The following is a 12,305-nucleotide window of genomic DNA, read 5'->3' on the forward strand; positions in this document are numbered from 1 at the left end:
CCGAGGCCTAAGAGAAACAGCCTTCTCCAAATAAAAACACCTTATATTTCTTCTGCACCCATTGACTTTGCATTCACTGGATGTAATCACTTCCTGCCTGTCGCAAGGCGTGGTTTTCCTTTGACCTCAGATTTTTTTTTCCAAAAGAGGGAGATTCGGTGCCAATAATAATAAGATAAGATTGCAAGGATGAGTCTCGCGGTAATATCAATGCTGTAAACAGAGCTTACGTGTGGACTGTGGAGATAGATGGACGTCTTTGCAGTTGCAGGATTGTGGTTTTCAGCCCCACGGATCCAGTCATAGCATACCTATTTTCCAGTACTTATGTTTAGTCCTTTGAGGATGTATAACGTGGAAAGGCTTACAAAATATTAGCAAAGCCATCGAAAGGACTTGTTACAGCAGTACAGCACTACCTTTAGCGAACAGAAAAGACTAGCAAATCTACACTAGTATACTAGTTTGGCAATAAGTGATTTAATGTTAAGAAGACTATTTGAGATCATCAATTGAGCTACTTTCCATAACATAAGTTTTTATTAAAAATCACATCAAACTGATAAAAAAAAAAACTCATCCGACCTCTGCATAGCAAAGATACACAACCAAATTGAACCAAAACGAAAAACAAAATAAAACCCAACAAACTGCCACTCAAAACTAAACGAATAGGAAGAACACATTGGGGCAGGTCTAAGTTGATGCGTCTATCCAAAGTCTAGACTACCACCCAAAACGAGTAAAGAGCACTCTAACCGCCCATTCTAAGTTTGTACCGCATGTTGCCGCTATTGTCGCTGCAAAATAGACCATGAGCGGAGCCAGTATGTACAAGAGTAGATAACTTGCAAATGAGAGAAAAAAATTCTTGTTAAAGATAATATCATTTCTGTACAACCATATATACCAACATAAGACGGCACTTTCCATTGTTTACTTGGACCACCATCCTGCACTTTCGCACCATCCTATGCTGTGCGCGCGCGGCGCCATCTCTGGCTCTCCGTCTCTCCGGAGAAAGAAAAAGAGAGCTACTTTGGCATGCACTTTGGATTGACAGTCCCGGAGATGGAAACTTTAGCTGTTGCACCCCCGCAAGTTAAAGCGATGCAATTTGCGTAACGCGCACTGTACAATCTGTTTCTTTCTTTCTTCTGAAAGAATACCAATCTTTTTTGCTCTGTCTATGTACTGTTGAAGTAGGTATACAGAAGTAGAAACTGCTTCACTGCTTTTTTCAAACCAAAAACTTGCTAAGTTTTTACAGGTTTGCTGGGTTGATGACATGCATGCATGAATTATTCTCCCGCCCCTGTTTCGCGCAACTGATGCAGGTCACAGGCTAGTTCATGCAATTAATCTAAATACGAGGAAAAACAAGAGAACATATTCTTTCACTAAAGAGAGAAAATCATACGTGCAGATATCAACACAACTGGCGAAACAAGAGAACATATTCTTTCACTCTTGGTAGGTGTATAAGAATAGTATAGTATATCAGTACACTGTGCGCTGCCGCTTTGCTAGCTGTTAAAGGCTAGAGCATTACTTTACTCTGATCATTGGAGGACGGGCTGCACATCCGAATGCGAATACTGTTCCAGATGCATTCAGAAAGGGAAAGAAGTTATTGAAGTTGTTGATTGGAAGCAGCAAACTCGCATCCATCTAGCTTTCTCTTGGTAAGTGTAGGAGAATAGTATATCAAATTATCAATACGCTGTGCGCTGCCGCTTTGCTAGCTGTTAACGGCTAGAGCCTCCGCTTTGCCAGTAGCCACTGTGAGCCTCCGCTGTCCCCTCTCTCTGCTGCGGCCTGCAACTCCCCACCTCACCATCGCCAGACACCTCTCCTAGCTCACCGGAGCCGCGGACTACACAACGAGGTGGGACCTGGGGCCGTTCTCTGCACCGCGTCCGGTGCCCTCGTGACCTTGAGCTCTGCGCTCTCTCCACTGCAGACGCTGAAGATGCCGTTCCTCGGCGGTTCCGCTCAAGGTGAAGCTCCCCCCTGCTCTCACACCCACCACGCCATCACTTCTCGTGCCCGCACATTCTAAAATCTCTCCTTGCAGGGAGCTTGTTGGTAGCACAGCAATGGAGGTTGTCAGTGTTTCCACGGGGGTGATGAAACCGCTCTTGTCCAAGCTAACCATGCTGCTGGGGGAAGAATATGCCAAGTTCAAAGGTGTGCGCAAGCAGATCAAGTTCTTGAAAGATGAGCTGAGCCCCATGAGCATCACATGTTAGAAATCAACCTTGCTATACAACCCATCCACCGTGAGAGTCTCATAGTTGGGGACTCAATGATAGCAACGAATTTTACCTCCCAAGCCTTACGATCTAGACTATAAAGCAGTTTTATAGCTCTCTCATGATCATCACAGGGAATTCTACCATTTGCTCTCATCTTGTTCACCATCTCCAGAAACCTGCTAAACATGGACTCTACACTCTCACCAGGCAATTGTCTTAAAGTTCTCATACTCTCTTCGATATGTGTTGAACAACCTAGTCTTGACCTGTGTACTTCCCTCATGGAAGTTTTACAAACGTGTCCAAATAGCATAAGCAGTAGTAAGATCAGAGACACAATCAAACTCAGAACGGCTCAAGCTGGAGAAAAGAATGTATCTCACCTTGCTATTAGCTTCAAACTCATCAATTTGAGCTTGACTAATACAAACATTGAGAACCACATATTGAGCGCTCTGAACTACGCTCCACACTGCAGACCCTTGACTTTCAAGGTAGGATCTCATGCGAGTTTTCCAGTAGGCATAGTCAGAACCATCAAAATACGGAACTTTGCTTCCTCGTTCCATCGTCGTCTTCTTGGATCACAAAGCCGATAAAGGTATGGTGATCCTTAACCGGGCTCTCATACCAATTGAAGGACCAGAACGACGACTAGAGGGGGGGGGGGTGAATAGGAGCCTTTAAAAAATTCTTCGAAAGAATAATGCCTATGTCCAATTCGAACCCAACACACCTCAAGAACAAATCATAACTAAGCGTAACACTATGCACAGCGGAAACAACACGAAAGTGCGCCCACAGCGAACAATAAAAGTTCTCCGACCAGTACTAATAAATAGTACTCCGACCAATACTGATGACCAGTACTGATAAACAGTAACTCCGACCATGTTCATCATCTTTCCGCCTTGACTTGATCAACGCCATCTTCATCACCTTTTCTTCCAACCTTATTTTCTTGCGCCCTCCATATGAGCGATGCGAATCACCCATGGCTCCACCTGGCCTCGCACGCTCCGTCAGGACCAAGCCTCCACTTGCCCTTCACCTGCCTTGCTGTTGACCGTCATGTCGCATCCATACACCTACACATCATGAGTCAAGAAACATGTCTCTCCGCCATCCTCTATTTTTACTCCCGGTTAGTCATAAATATAATCAAACACAATTGAAACATGCTATACAAACCGAAGGCTCCAAATCAACAATTACATCAATCACTCATCATCAACAACACAAATCTCCCATTGTGTTCTTAGTGTTAACAACCACAATGAAGAAAATACCACCATATCTGCAGGTATGATTCCGTCTAATGTTCGGTCGTTTACTATATTTGGGTATCCCGTGCAATCCTCTTTGTTGGCTTTCACGTCTCTTCGTGTGTTGGACCTAAGAAATTGCAGGGGCATAAAAGACCATCATCTTACAAATATTGCAATGATGTTTCATCTGAGGTACTTGTGTCTTAGCTCGGTAACTAAGCTCCCTGAGAAAATTGGGGAACTGCAATATCTACAAACACTGGATGTACGAGGAACCGGCATTGAAGAACTGCCTCCAGCTATCACAAAGCTTCAACGACTGGCCCATTTATATGTTCATTGGAAAACTAAATTTCCAAATCGAATGATTGGACAGATGCACAGCTCGGAAGAGCTAAGGGAGTACGGAGTCCGCTCCTACGAACAAGCGAAGACCCTACAAGAATTCAGTAAACTAACCAAGCTGAGGACATGCAAAATTATATGGGAGTTTAATTTGCCAAATGGCCCAGAAGGATTAAGCCAAGCTGAGGACATTTGCAGTTATGCGGGAACTTTATTATCTTCATGCAACCTTCATCATCTATCTATCTTGGACTCCTGGGAATACCCACTGTTGCTGGATTCATGGCACCCTGCTGCTCCCTGTAGCATCCCTACTCGAACCAGATCCCTATTCTGGCTGTCTTGATTTCGAAACCGTAACTAGTCTCTCAGAATTGCAGGCTTTGGTCATGGCATCACCCTCTCAGTTTTGACTACTGCATTATTCTTTCTTCCATTTAGCAAACACTTGGTTATTCAATTAAATCATTCCTTACTTCTTGTAGTATTGTAACTTTTCTTGTAGTGTTTGAACTGGCGGAATCAATGGAATCAATGGTTTGATGGGGAGTTCAGCGAGTGGCTCAAATTTTTGGCAAATTGAAGAGGAGCACACAGAGCATGCAACAGATGGAGAGACTGAACAAGAGGTAGGAATGGTCACACTCGAGGGTGCTAGTCAGTTCTTTGTTCTCATCCAAACAACATGCTGTTCCCTGTGAATCCTGTTTTCTCCATGAATCTCCTCATCTTGATTTCCTTTATGGTGTTCCAAACAGGATGAGATCGATGAAGAGGAAAAAGAGGAGCAGAAAGAGGACAACCTTAGCAGCAACTAGAATGCCATATGAGTTGCTGCTACCTGGGCCGGGACGTGCAAGGTGGTGTTTCTTTCTCTGTGGTATAAGATGCTTCCCATCGACAACAATGGTAACTACTTGCAAAACTGGGAGCCATCATTCTGTTCATTTTTACAGCATATCTGTGTTCTTCGCGTGTGTTGTGACTTTTGAATTGTGATGTGAAGACATTACGCTGTTGATGTGCATGCTGGTTGCTAATTGTACTCTTCCATCGTCCGGGAACAGAGGTTGACGTGTTTGTATTTCTGCTACTATGCTTTGGCGTGGCTTGTGCTACTTGTAAGAATGCTCTAATAATCTAATTAGCTTCCAATGAAACCTGGACGTGGCACAAATAATTGTTCCTCTTCTCTGTTGCCTGTGGCTAACAATTGTTTCAGTGACTGCGAATTTGTTTCTGAGTTTGTGGCTAACAATTGTTCCTCTTGTGTGTTGCCTGCTTGGTACGAATGCAATTTTCAACTCTTCAGCTCTCGTTGAAATTTCGCATGATCCCGGCCCAGAAGGGGATTTATCCTTGAGCCGGCAGGTTCAAATATATATTTGAAATTCCTTTCTAGTCTGGCAGCCCGAATAGCTGTCAAAAAGACTGCTAAGATTTATAAACAAAAACCTGCCAGTTAGCACTGGGCGGTTCTTTTTAACCATGGTTGCTGGTAATTTAGCATATCTCATAAATGTGACGACAATTCCATCAAACATCAATCCATATGCACGAAAATTTACATCACTTGCAACAGCATTCCCCGAGGTATGATCACAAAGCATTGATAGACATTGCTTAAGAGGACTAGACACTGCAAATACCAGATAATACTACATGTTAAGACTTGCAACAGCTATATTCGAGAGAAAAAAAAGACTTGCAACAGCTACCGGATTGCAAGAAAAATAAAATGATAAGATTGCAAGGATCAATGCTGTAGACAGAGCTTACCTGTGGACTGTCAATATAGATGGATGTCTTTGCAGTTGCAGGATTGTGGTTTTCAGCCTCACGGCTCCAGTCATTTCCAGTACTGATGGTTAGTTTCCTTTCAGGATATATGACGCGGAGAAAAGGGCTTAAAAATATTAGCCATCGAAATGCCTTGTTACGGCGCAACCTTTTAACGAATAGAAGAGAGTAGCAAATGTACACTAAGTGTTGTGCTCCGGTGCGCCTCTTTTCAAAAGCTGCCCACATTTCAAAGCAAATCAAAGGTGGAGATCTAGTAATCCCACTTAATTATAATTACGAAGGTAATATGGGATGAGAGTTTTAATTTAGATGTCAAAATCCAATTGAGTAGCCCATCAGTAATCCGGAGCCAGCCCATGAGTTGCAAAGTAGGGAAGTCTGCTCTTTTAATGTAGGGAAGTCTCTGCAAGAATTTAGTCAGCTAATCAAGCTAAGGACATTTGTAGTATGTTGGAGTTTCTATTGTTTATTCGACTTGGAAGAAAGATAGAGAGCTGAGGACCTTCAAAGTTACGTGGGAACTTTGATATCTACATGCAAACCTTCGTCATCTATGTATCCATGACTGGCATGATGATTTCCCATGGTGTCAGCCTTTGTCAATGGATTCATGGTGCCACACTGCTCGCTGTAGCCTCCAGAAGCTCCACATCACATTCTGTTTCATCGACAAGGTGCAAAACTGGATGAGCTCACTTGGGAATCTCAAGGAATTTTTTTTCACAAACGACGCAGGAGAACTGCGTGTCATTATATTAAGTAAAGAAAAAACTCGAAAGACAAGTTAAATTACAATACCGTTCCAACAGCCGAGTTAGTTATAGGTGATTTAGCGCGCCACAAACTTAATAAACGACCAAGATCTAGAGCTCAATCTAATAAGGCCCGCTACTGAGCCACACCACCTAAACATCTCAAGGAATTATTGTTAGATGCATAAGAAAGCCTTAGACAATATCATTAGCCCTAAATCAAACACCAATTTGATGCGGAAGCGTGAACACGTACCGGAGCCTGGAGAACCCATTCGGTTCTCGATCAGTTGCTGCAATGGCGACGATCTTCGAGTCGATTCAGCGCTCTTTAGGATCGGGAAGAGATTTTAGGGCGTTTGGGACCTCACGGGTTTTTCATACACACCGAGAGGCGCCGGGACCCTTTATTTATCTTGCACTGCTCGACTCGGGACCGCAACCAAGAGTTGGTTGCGCCTCCGATCATGGCGCGTACGGAATCGCTGATATTTCGGTCTCGTTAGTTAGGATACGTTAGCCGAGATCAATTCCAACATTCTCCCCCTTGATCGTAAGGCTACCATCATAAGCCCACTCTCAATGATATAATACACCAAGGCTAAAGATTACAGCGGCTAATAAAATACCACTGAAACCCAAAAACCCATAGCACACTATTTCATCTTGAAATGGAAAAAATCATTATTCCTAATGGGAGTTGGTTTGCATTATAGTCCTCTTATCCAGAATCATAGGCTTTCCAATAACCCCATGCCGGCAACATGATCAAAAAAATATAGGGTGGTAAGCCTTTAGTAAGCGGATCCGCAAGCATTGACTTAGTACTTATATGCTTGACACTTATTGTCTGATCCTGGATTCTATCTTTCACAACATGATACTTAATGTCGATGTGTTTGACAGCACCACTCGACTTGTTGTTACTTGTATAGAAAACTGCGGGTTGATTATCGCAATATAGTACTTATATGCTTGACACTTATTGTCTGATCCTGGATTCTATCTTTCACAACATGATACTTAATGTCGATGTGTTTGGCAGCACCACTCGATTTGTTGTTACTTGTATAGAAAACTACGGGTTGATTATCGCAATATAATGTAAGTGGTTTTGCAATGCTGTCGACCACTCTTAGTCCCGGGATAAAGTTCTTTAGCCATACAGTCTGCCCGGTAGCCTCATAACATGCCACAAATTCAGCTTGCATCGTTGAAGATGCTGTAAGTGTCTGCTTGGAGCTTAACCACGAGATAGCTCCTCCAGCGAGGGTGAAGATATAACTTGACGTGGATTTCTTAGTGTCTACACACCCCGCAAAGTCTGCATCTGAATAACCAATGACTTCAAGGTTATCGGATTCTCTAAATGTGAGCATGTAGTTCTTAGTGCCTTGCAAATAGCGAAGGACTTTCTTAACGACTTTCCAGTGGTCCGGTCCTGGATTTGATTGATATCTGCCAAGCATCCCGGTCACGAAAGCTAAGTCAAGACGCGTACATACTTGAGCGTACATGATACTTCCGACAGCTAAAGCATAAGGAACCGTCTTCATTTGATCAATCTCATATTGGTTCCTTGGACACTGATATGTCCCAAACTTATCGCCCTTAACAATAGGAGCAGGCGTGGCAGAGCACTTATGCATATTGTATTTCTTTAGTACTCTGTCAATGTATGCCTTTTGAGACAAACCTAATGCTCCTTTGGACCGATCTCGATGAATTTCAATGCCAAGAACATAAGAGGTTTCACCGAGATCCTTCATATCGAAATTAGAGGAAAGAAAACTCTTGGTCTCAAACAACATATCCTTATCACTGCTGGCCAATAAGATGTCATCCACATAAAGAACTAAGATGGTGAATTTCCCCCCTTTAAACTTTATATAAATGCAGTTATCAACTTCATTTTCTTTAAAGCCAAAATTTATGATGACTTTGTCAAACTTGAGATGCCACTGTCTAGACGCTTGTTTTAGACCATAAATTGATTTCTTAAGGCGACATCCCAAATGTTCATTGTCTTTCATGACAAAACCTTCTGGCTGAGTCATGTAAACATTTTCTTCCAAGTCACCATTAAGGAATGCCGTTTTTACATCCATCTGATGCAACTCTAAATCATAATGCGCTGTGAGCGCCATAATTATACTGAAAGAATCTTTACTTGATACAGGAGAGAAAGTTTTATTATAATCGATTCCTTCTCTTTGCGAGAAGCCTTTAGCTACGAGCCTTGCTTTGAACCTTTCGATGTTCCCATTAGAGTCATGTTTTGTTTTGTAGACCCATTTACAGCCTACTGTTTTGGCTCCATCAGGAATTTCTACTAGGTCCCATACATCATTATCGCTCATAGATTTTAATTCGTCATTCATGGCATTAAGCCACTCACACGAATGCTTACTCATCATGGCTTCTTTATATGAGTTGAGATCTTCTGTCTTCCCTATGTCATTAACATCCTCATTCATATATACAACATAATCGTTCGAGATGGCAGGTCTCCTGTCACGCTGTGATCTCCTGATCGGTTCATTATGGACTGCAGGACAAGGACTGGGTACTGCAGGGGACTGCTGAGGCTCATCGTTAGGTATATCATTAGGAATTTCAGAGACCTCAACAGGGGGTGTACTGACGTTAGTTTCTACTGAAGGTGCAACCACATGAGGCACAGGGATGTGTGACTCTTGTATCAGTGGAGTAGGAACATAAACCCGTTTTTCTTCAAGATCAACTTCCCTTGACTCCATATCCCCGTTTTCAAGAAACACAGCATGTCTTGTTTCTACGAACTTAGTGATCCTATCTGGACAGTAAAAACGATATCCCTTTGATCTTTCTAGATATCCGATAAAGTGACAACTAACTGTCTTAGGATCTAATTTCCCAATATGTGGATTAAAGACTTTAGCTTTAGCTGCACAGCCCCACACGCGTAAATACTTTAAAGAGGGTTTTCTTCCAGTCCATAATTCATATGGTGTTTTTGGAACTGATTTACTGGGAACCCGATTAAGAATGTGTGTGGCTGTCTTAAGTGCCTCCATCCACAGTCCAACTGGTAAACTAGAATAGTTGAGCATACTTCGCACCATGTCCATAAGCGTGCGGTTGCGTCGCTCAGCTACCCCGTTTTGCTGAGGTTCACCAGGTGTAGAATATTGGGCTACTATACTATTTTCCTGAAGGAATCTGGCAAAAGGACCAGGGATTTGCCCATATGTGGCATGCCTCCCATAATATTCTCCCCCGCGATCCGATCTCACTACTTTAATCTTTAGGTTGTGCTGATTTTCTACTTCAGCCTTAAATATCTTAAATTTATCGAGAGATTCAGATCGATCTTTAATGGGGTACATATAACCGTAACGGGAGAAGTCATCAGTGAAGGTAATGAAAGAATCAAAACCGTCAACTGATGTCACAGGAAAAGGACCATATATGTCCATGTGAATTAATTCTAATAATCCTGTGCTCCGAGTGGCCCCTTTCTTTATTTGCTTAATGTATTTTTCTTTAATGCAATCTATGCAGTGGTCAGAGTCAGAAAAGTCTAAGGGTTGGAGAATCTCTTCCTTAATGAGACGCTCCATTCTCCCCCTCGAAATGTGGCCTAAACGACAATGCCACAGTTTCGAAGAAGTCTCATTAATTGTACTTCTCTTTCTCTTATGGCTTACATCATAGACATTCATCGTCACAGAGGATTCATTAAGAGGAAGCATATAAAGTTTGTCTTGTCGGATGGCAAGACCAATAACATCTGAATTAAATTTAAGAATGCATTTATTGTCTCCGAAATTACAATGAAAACCATCATCACCTAACATCGAAACTGAAATGAGATTCCTCCTCATAGAAGGAACATAAACTACATTATTTAATCTAAGAGTGAAGCCACTATTAAGAACTAATGGAAGGGATCCGATAGCTTCAACTTGAGCTTCCTTCCCATTGACCACTCTAAGACTTCGCTCCCCCTTTCTTAATGTTCTCGCGGTAAGGAATCCCTGTAAGGAGTTGGTAACGTGCATAGTGGCACCTGAGTCAATCCACCATGAATTGAGGGAAAAATCAGCATAGAGTGATTCATCAATGAATGTTATGAAATCATTACCCTTCTTTGCAAGCCACTTCAGGAAACCAACACAGTCCTTTTGGTAGTGGTCCTTCTTGTGGCAGAAGTGGCATCCGTCATCTTTAGATTCTTGAGAGGCAGAAGCAGAAGGAGCAGATGCCCTGAGCGCCCTCTGTGTTGCCTTGTCGTGTTTAGCGACGAAATGCAACTTCTTCTTAGACTTGAAATCCCCTTGGAATTTTCTTTTATTCTTGGGGCTGCGTATTTGATTCACAAAATCTTTATTTTCAGCTCTCACCCTCTCTTCCTCTTGGACGCACATTGCGATCAAGTCGCTCATGCTCCACTTCTCTTTCTGAGTGTTGTAATTTATCTTAAAACGAGTAAACTCAGGAGGGGTAGAGGTCATAATGAAGTGGACAAGGAAACCCTCAGAGATTTCCACATCCATGCCCTTGAGTTTGGCAGCCATATCTGTCATCATCATGATGTGTTCTCTTATGCCACCGGACCCATAATTATACTTAGTGTTGAGGAGCTTCTGAATCAGTGTACTGGCATAAACCTTGGAGGTGCCTTTAAATTGCTCCTCCACAGATGCCAAGTATGTCTTAGCTTTTTCTGAGTTTGGGATTGCTCCCCTTATAGCATCTGATATTGAGTTCCTCATTATCATAAGAGACATGCGGTTGGACCGCTCCCACTTCTCAGAAAGTGCATCATAAGTTTTCTTTAATTCATCATAATTTTCCACGCCAATGGCGGGAGCTGTGGGAGCGTCAACCCTGAGTGCATAGTCCAGGTCTAAAACACCAAGGACAACAGTCACCTTAGCTTTCCAAGCAGGAAAATTATTGCCCGTAAGTTGCTCTATGCCGTCAATAGTGGCGGCAATAGAGGAAGCGTTAAGAGCTGGAGAGAAGAATTGGGCCAGATTAGTAAATTTATCATAAGGAAATAATTTGCATGAAAATAACCCTACGTTGGTCTGATTAAAATCGTGCAAAAATAAAACTCCAATCCGCATCACCGTTGGGCAGAAAACGGAAAAGAATTTAAATAAATACATAAAATAGCACATAATTACAGTCAACTTTGGTCAGAAAGTAATTATGAACCTATATAAATTGATCGTAAAATTCTCCGGAAAAATCTTCCCGTTGGATCCAATTCGACCAGAGAATTAACAATAATATTTTATGCATTAATCATCATTAACTTTGGGCTATTTGCATTAAATATTCCAGTGCATAAATGGAAAAAACGTTAGAAATCACTGAAAATTCCAAATAAATGGAAAAGCCCAAAACTTTAAAGAAAACAGCCCAAAACGGCATTTCGACCTGGCTCGGCCCAGACCTGTGCACGCTACCATTCGGCCCAAAAAGGGACTTTTCGGCCCATGTAGCATGCGGCCCAATAGAGAATGCAGCCCAGTAGACGCGATCGGCCTAGAAGACAGCGCGCGGCCCAGCTCCTCGCTTGCGCGCCGGCCCGACCGAGTGCTCTCGGTTTATCCCAGCCGTTCAAGGCAATCCAACGGCTGACCGAAGAAAGTGCCTGGGATAAAAATGCCGTCGGCCGAAAAAAAAACCCTAACCCTAATCCATTTTCCTTTCTCTCCCAAAAAATCCGCCCGACTCGAGAGAGAGCGGCGGCTCATGAGTTCGCCGGCGACGGAAACCGCCGGCCGTGAGAGAAAGAGAGAGACAGTGGCGATCATGGCCGCCCGAGAGAGAAGAGTGATGAGCGCGCGGCGAGGGGAGGAGCCCCGTCCCGCGGAGGAGGCGAG

General features: G+C 42.9%; 1 long non-coding RNA gene and 1 pseudogene across 1 annotated transcript; one reads left to right on the top strand and one right to left on the bottom strand.

The window, feature by feature from the left end:
• Positions 1-86: 86 nt before the first annotated feature.
• LOC133895402 (protein RAE1-like) overlaps positions 87-12,305 on the bottom strand; it is a 54,115-nt pseudogene continuing 41,896 nt past the window's right edge.
• Positions 1,782-4,612, top strand: LOC133895403 (uncharacterized). Its single transcript, XR_009905602.1, has 3 exons — positions 1,782-2,000; positions 2,078-2,190; positions 4,377-4,612. It is a non-coding gene; the product is annotated as an uncharacterized LOC133895403 (long non-coding RNA).

This window comes from Phragmites australis, chromosome 16 (assembly GCF_958298935.1).
Source record: "Phragmites australis chromosome 16, lpPhrAust1.1, whole genome shotgun sequence".
In the NCBI taxonomy this organism is placed as follows: domain Eukaryota; kingdom Viridiplantae; phylum Streptophyta; class Magnoliopsida; order Poales; family Poaceae; genus Phragmites; species Phragmites australis.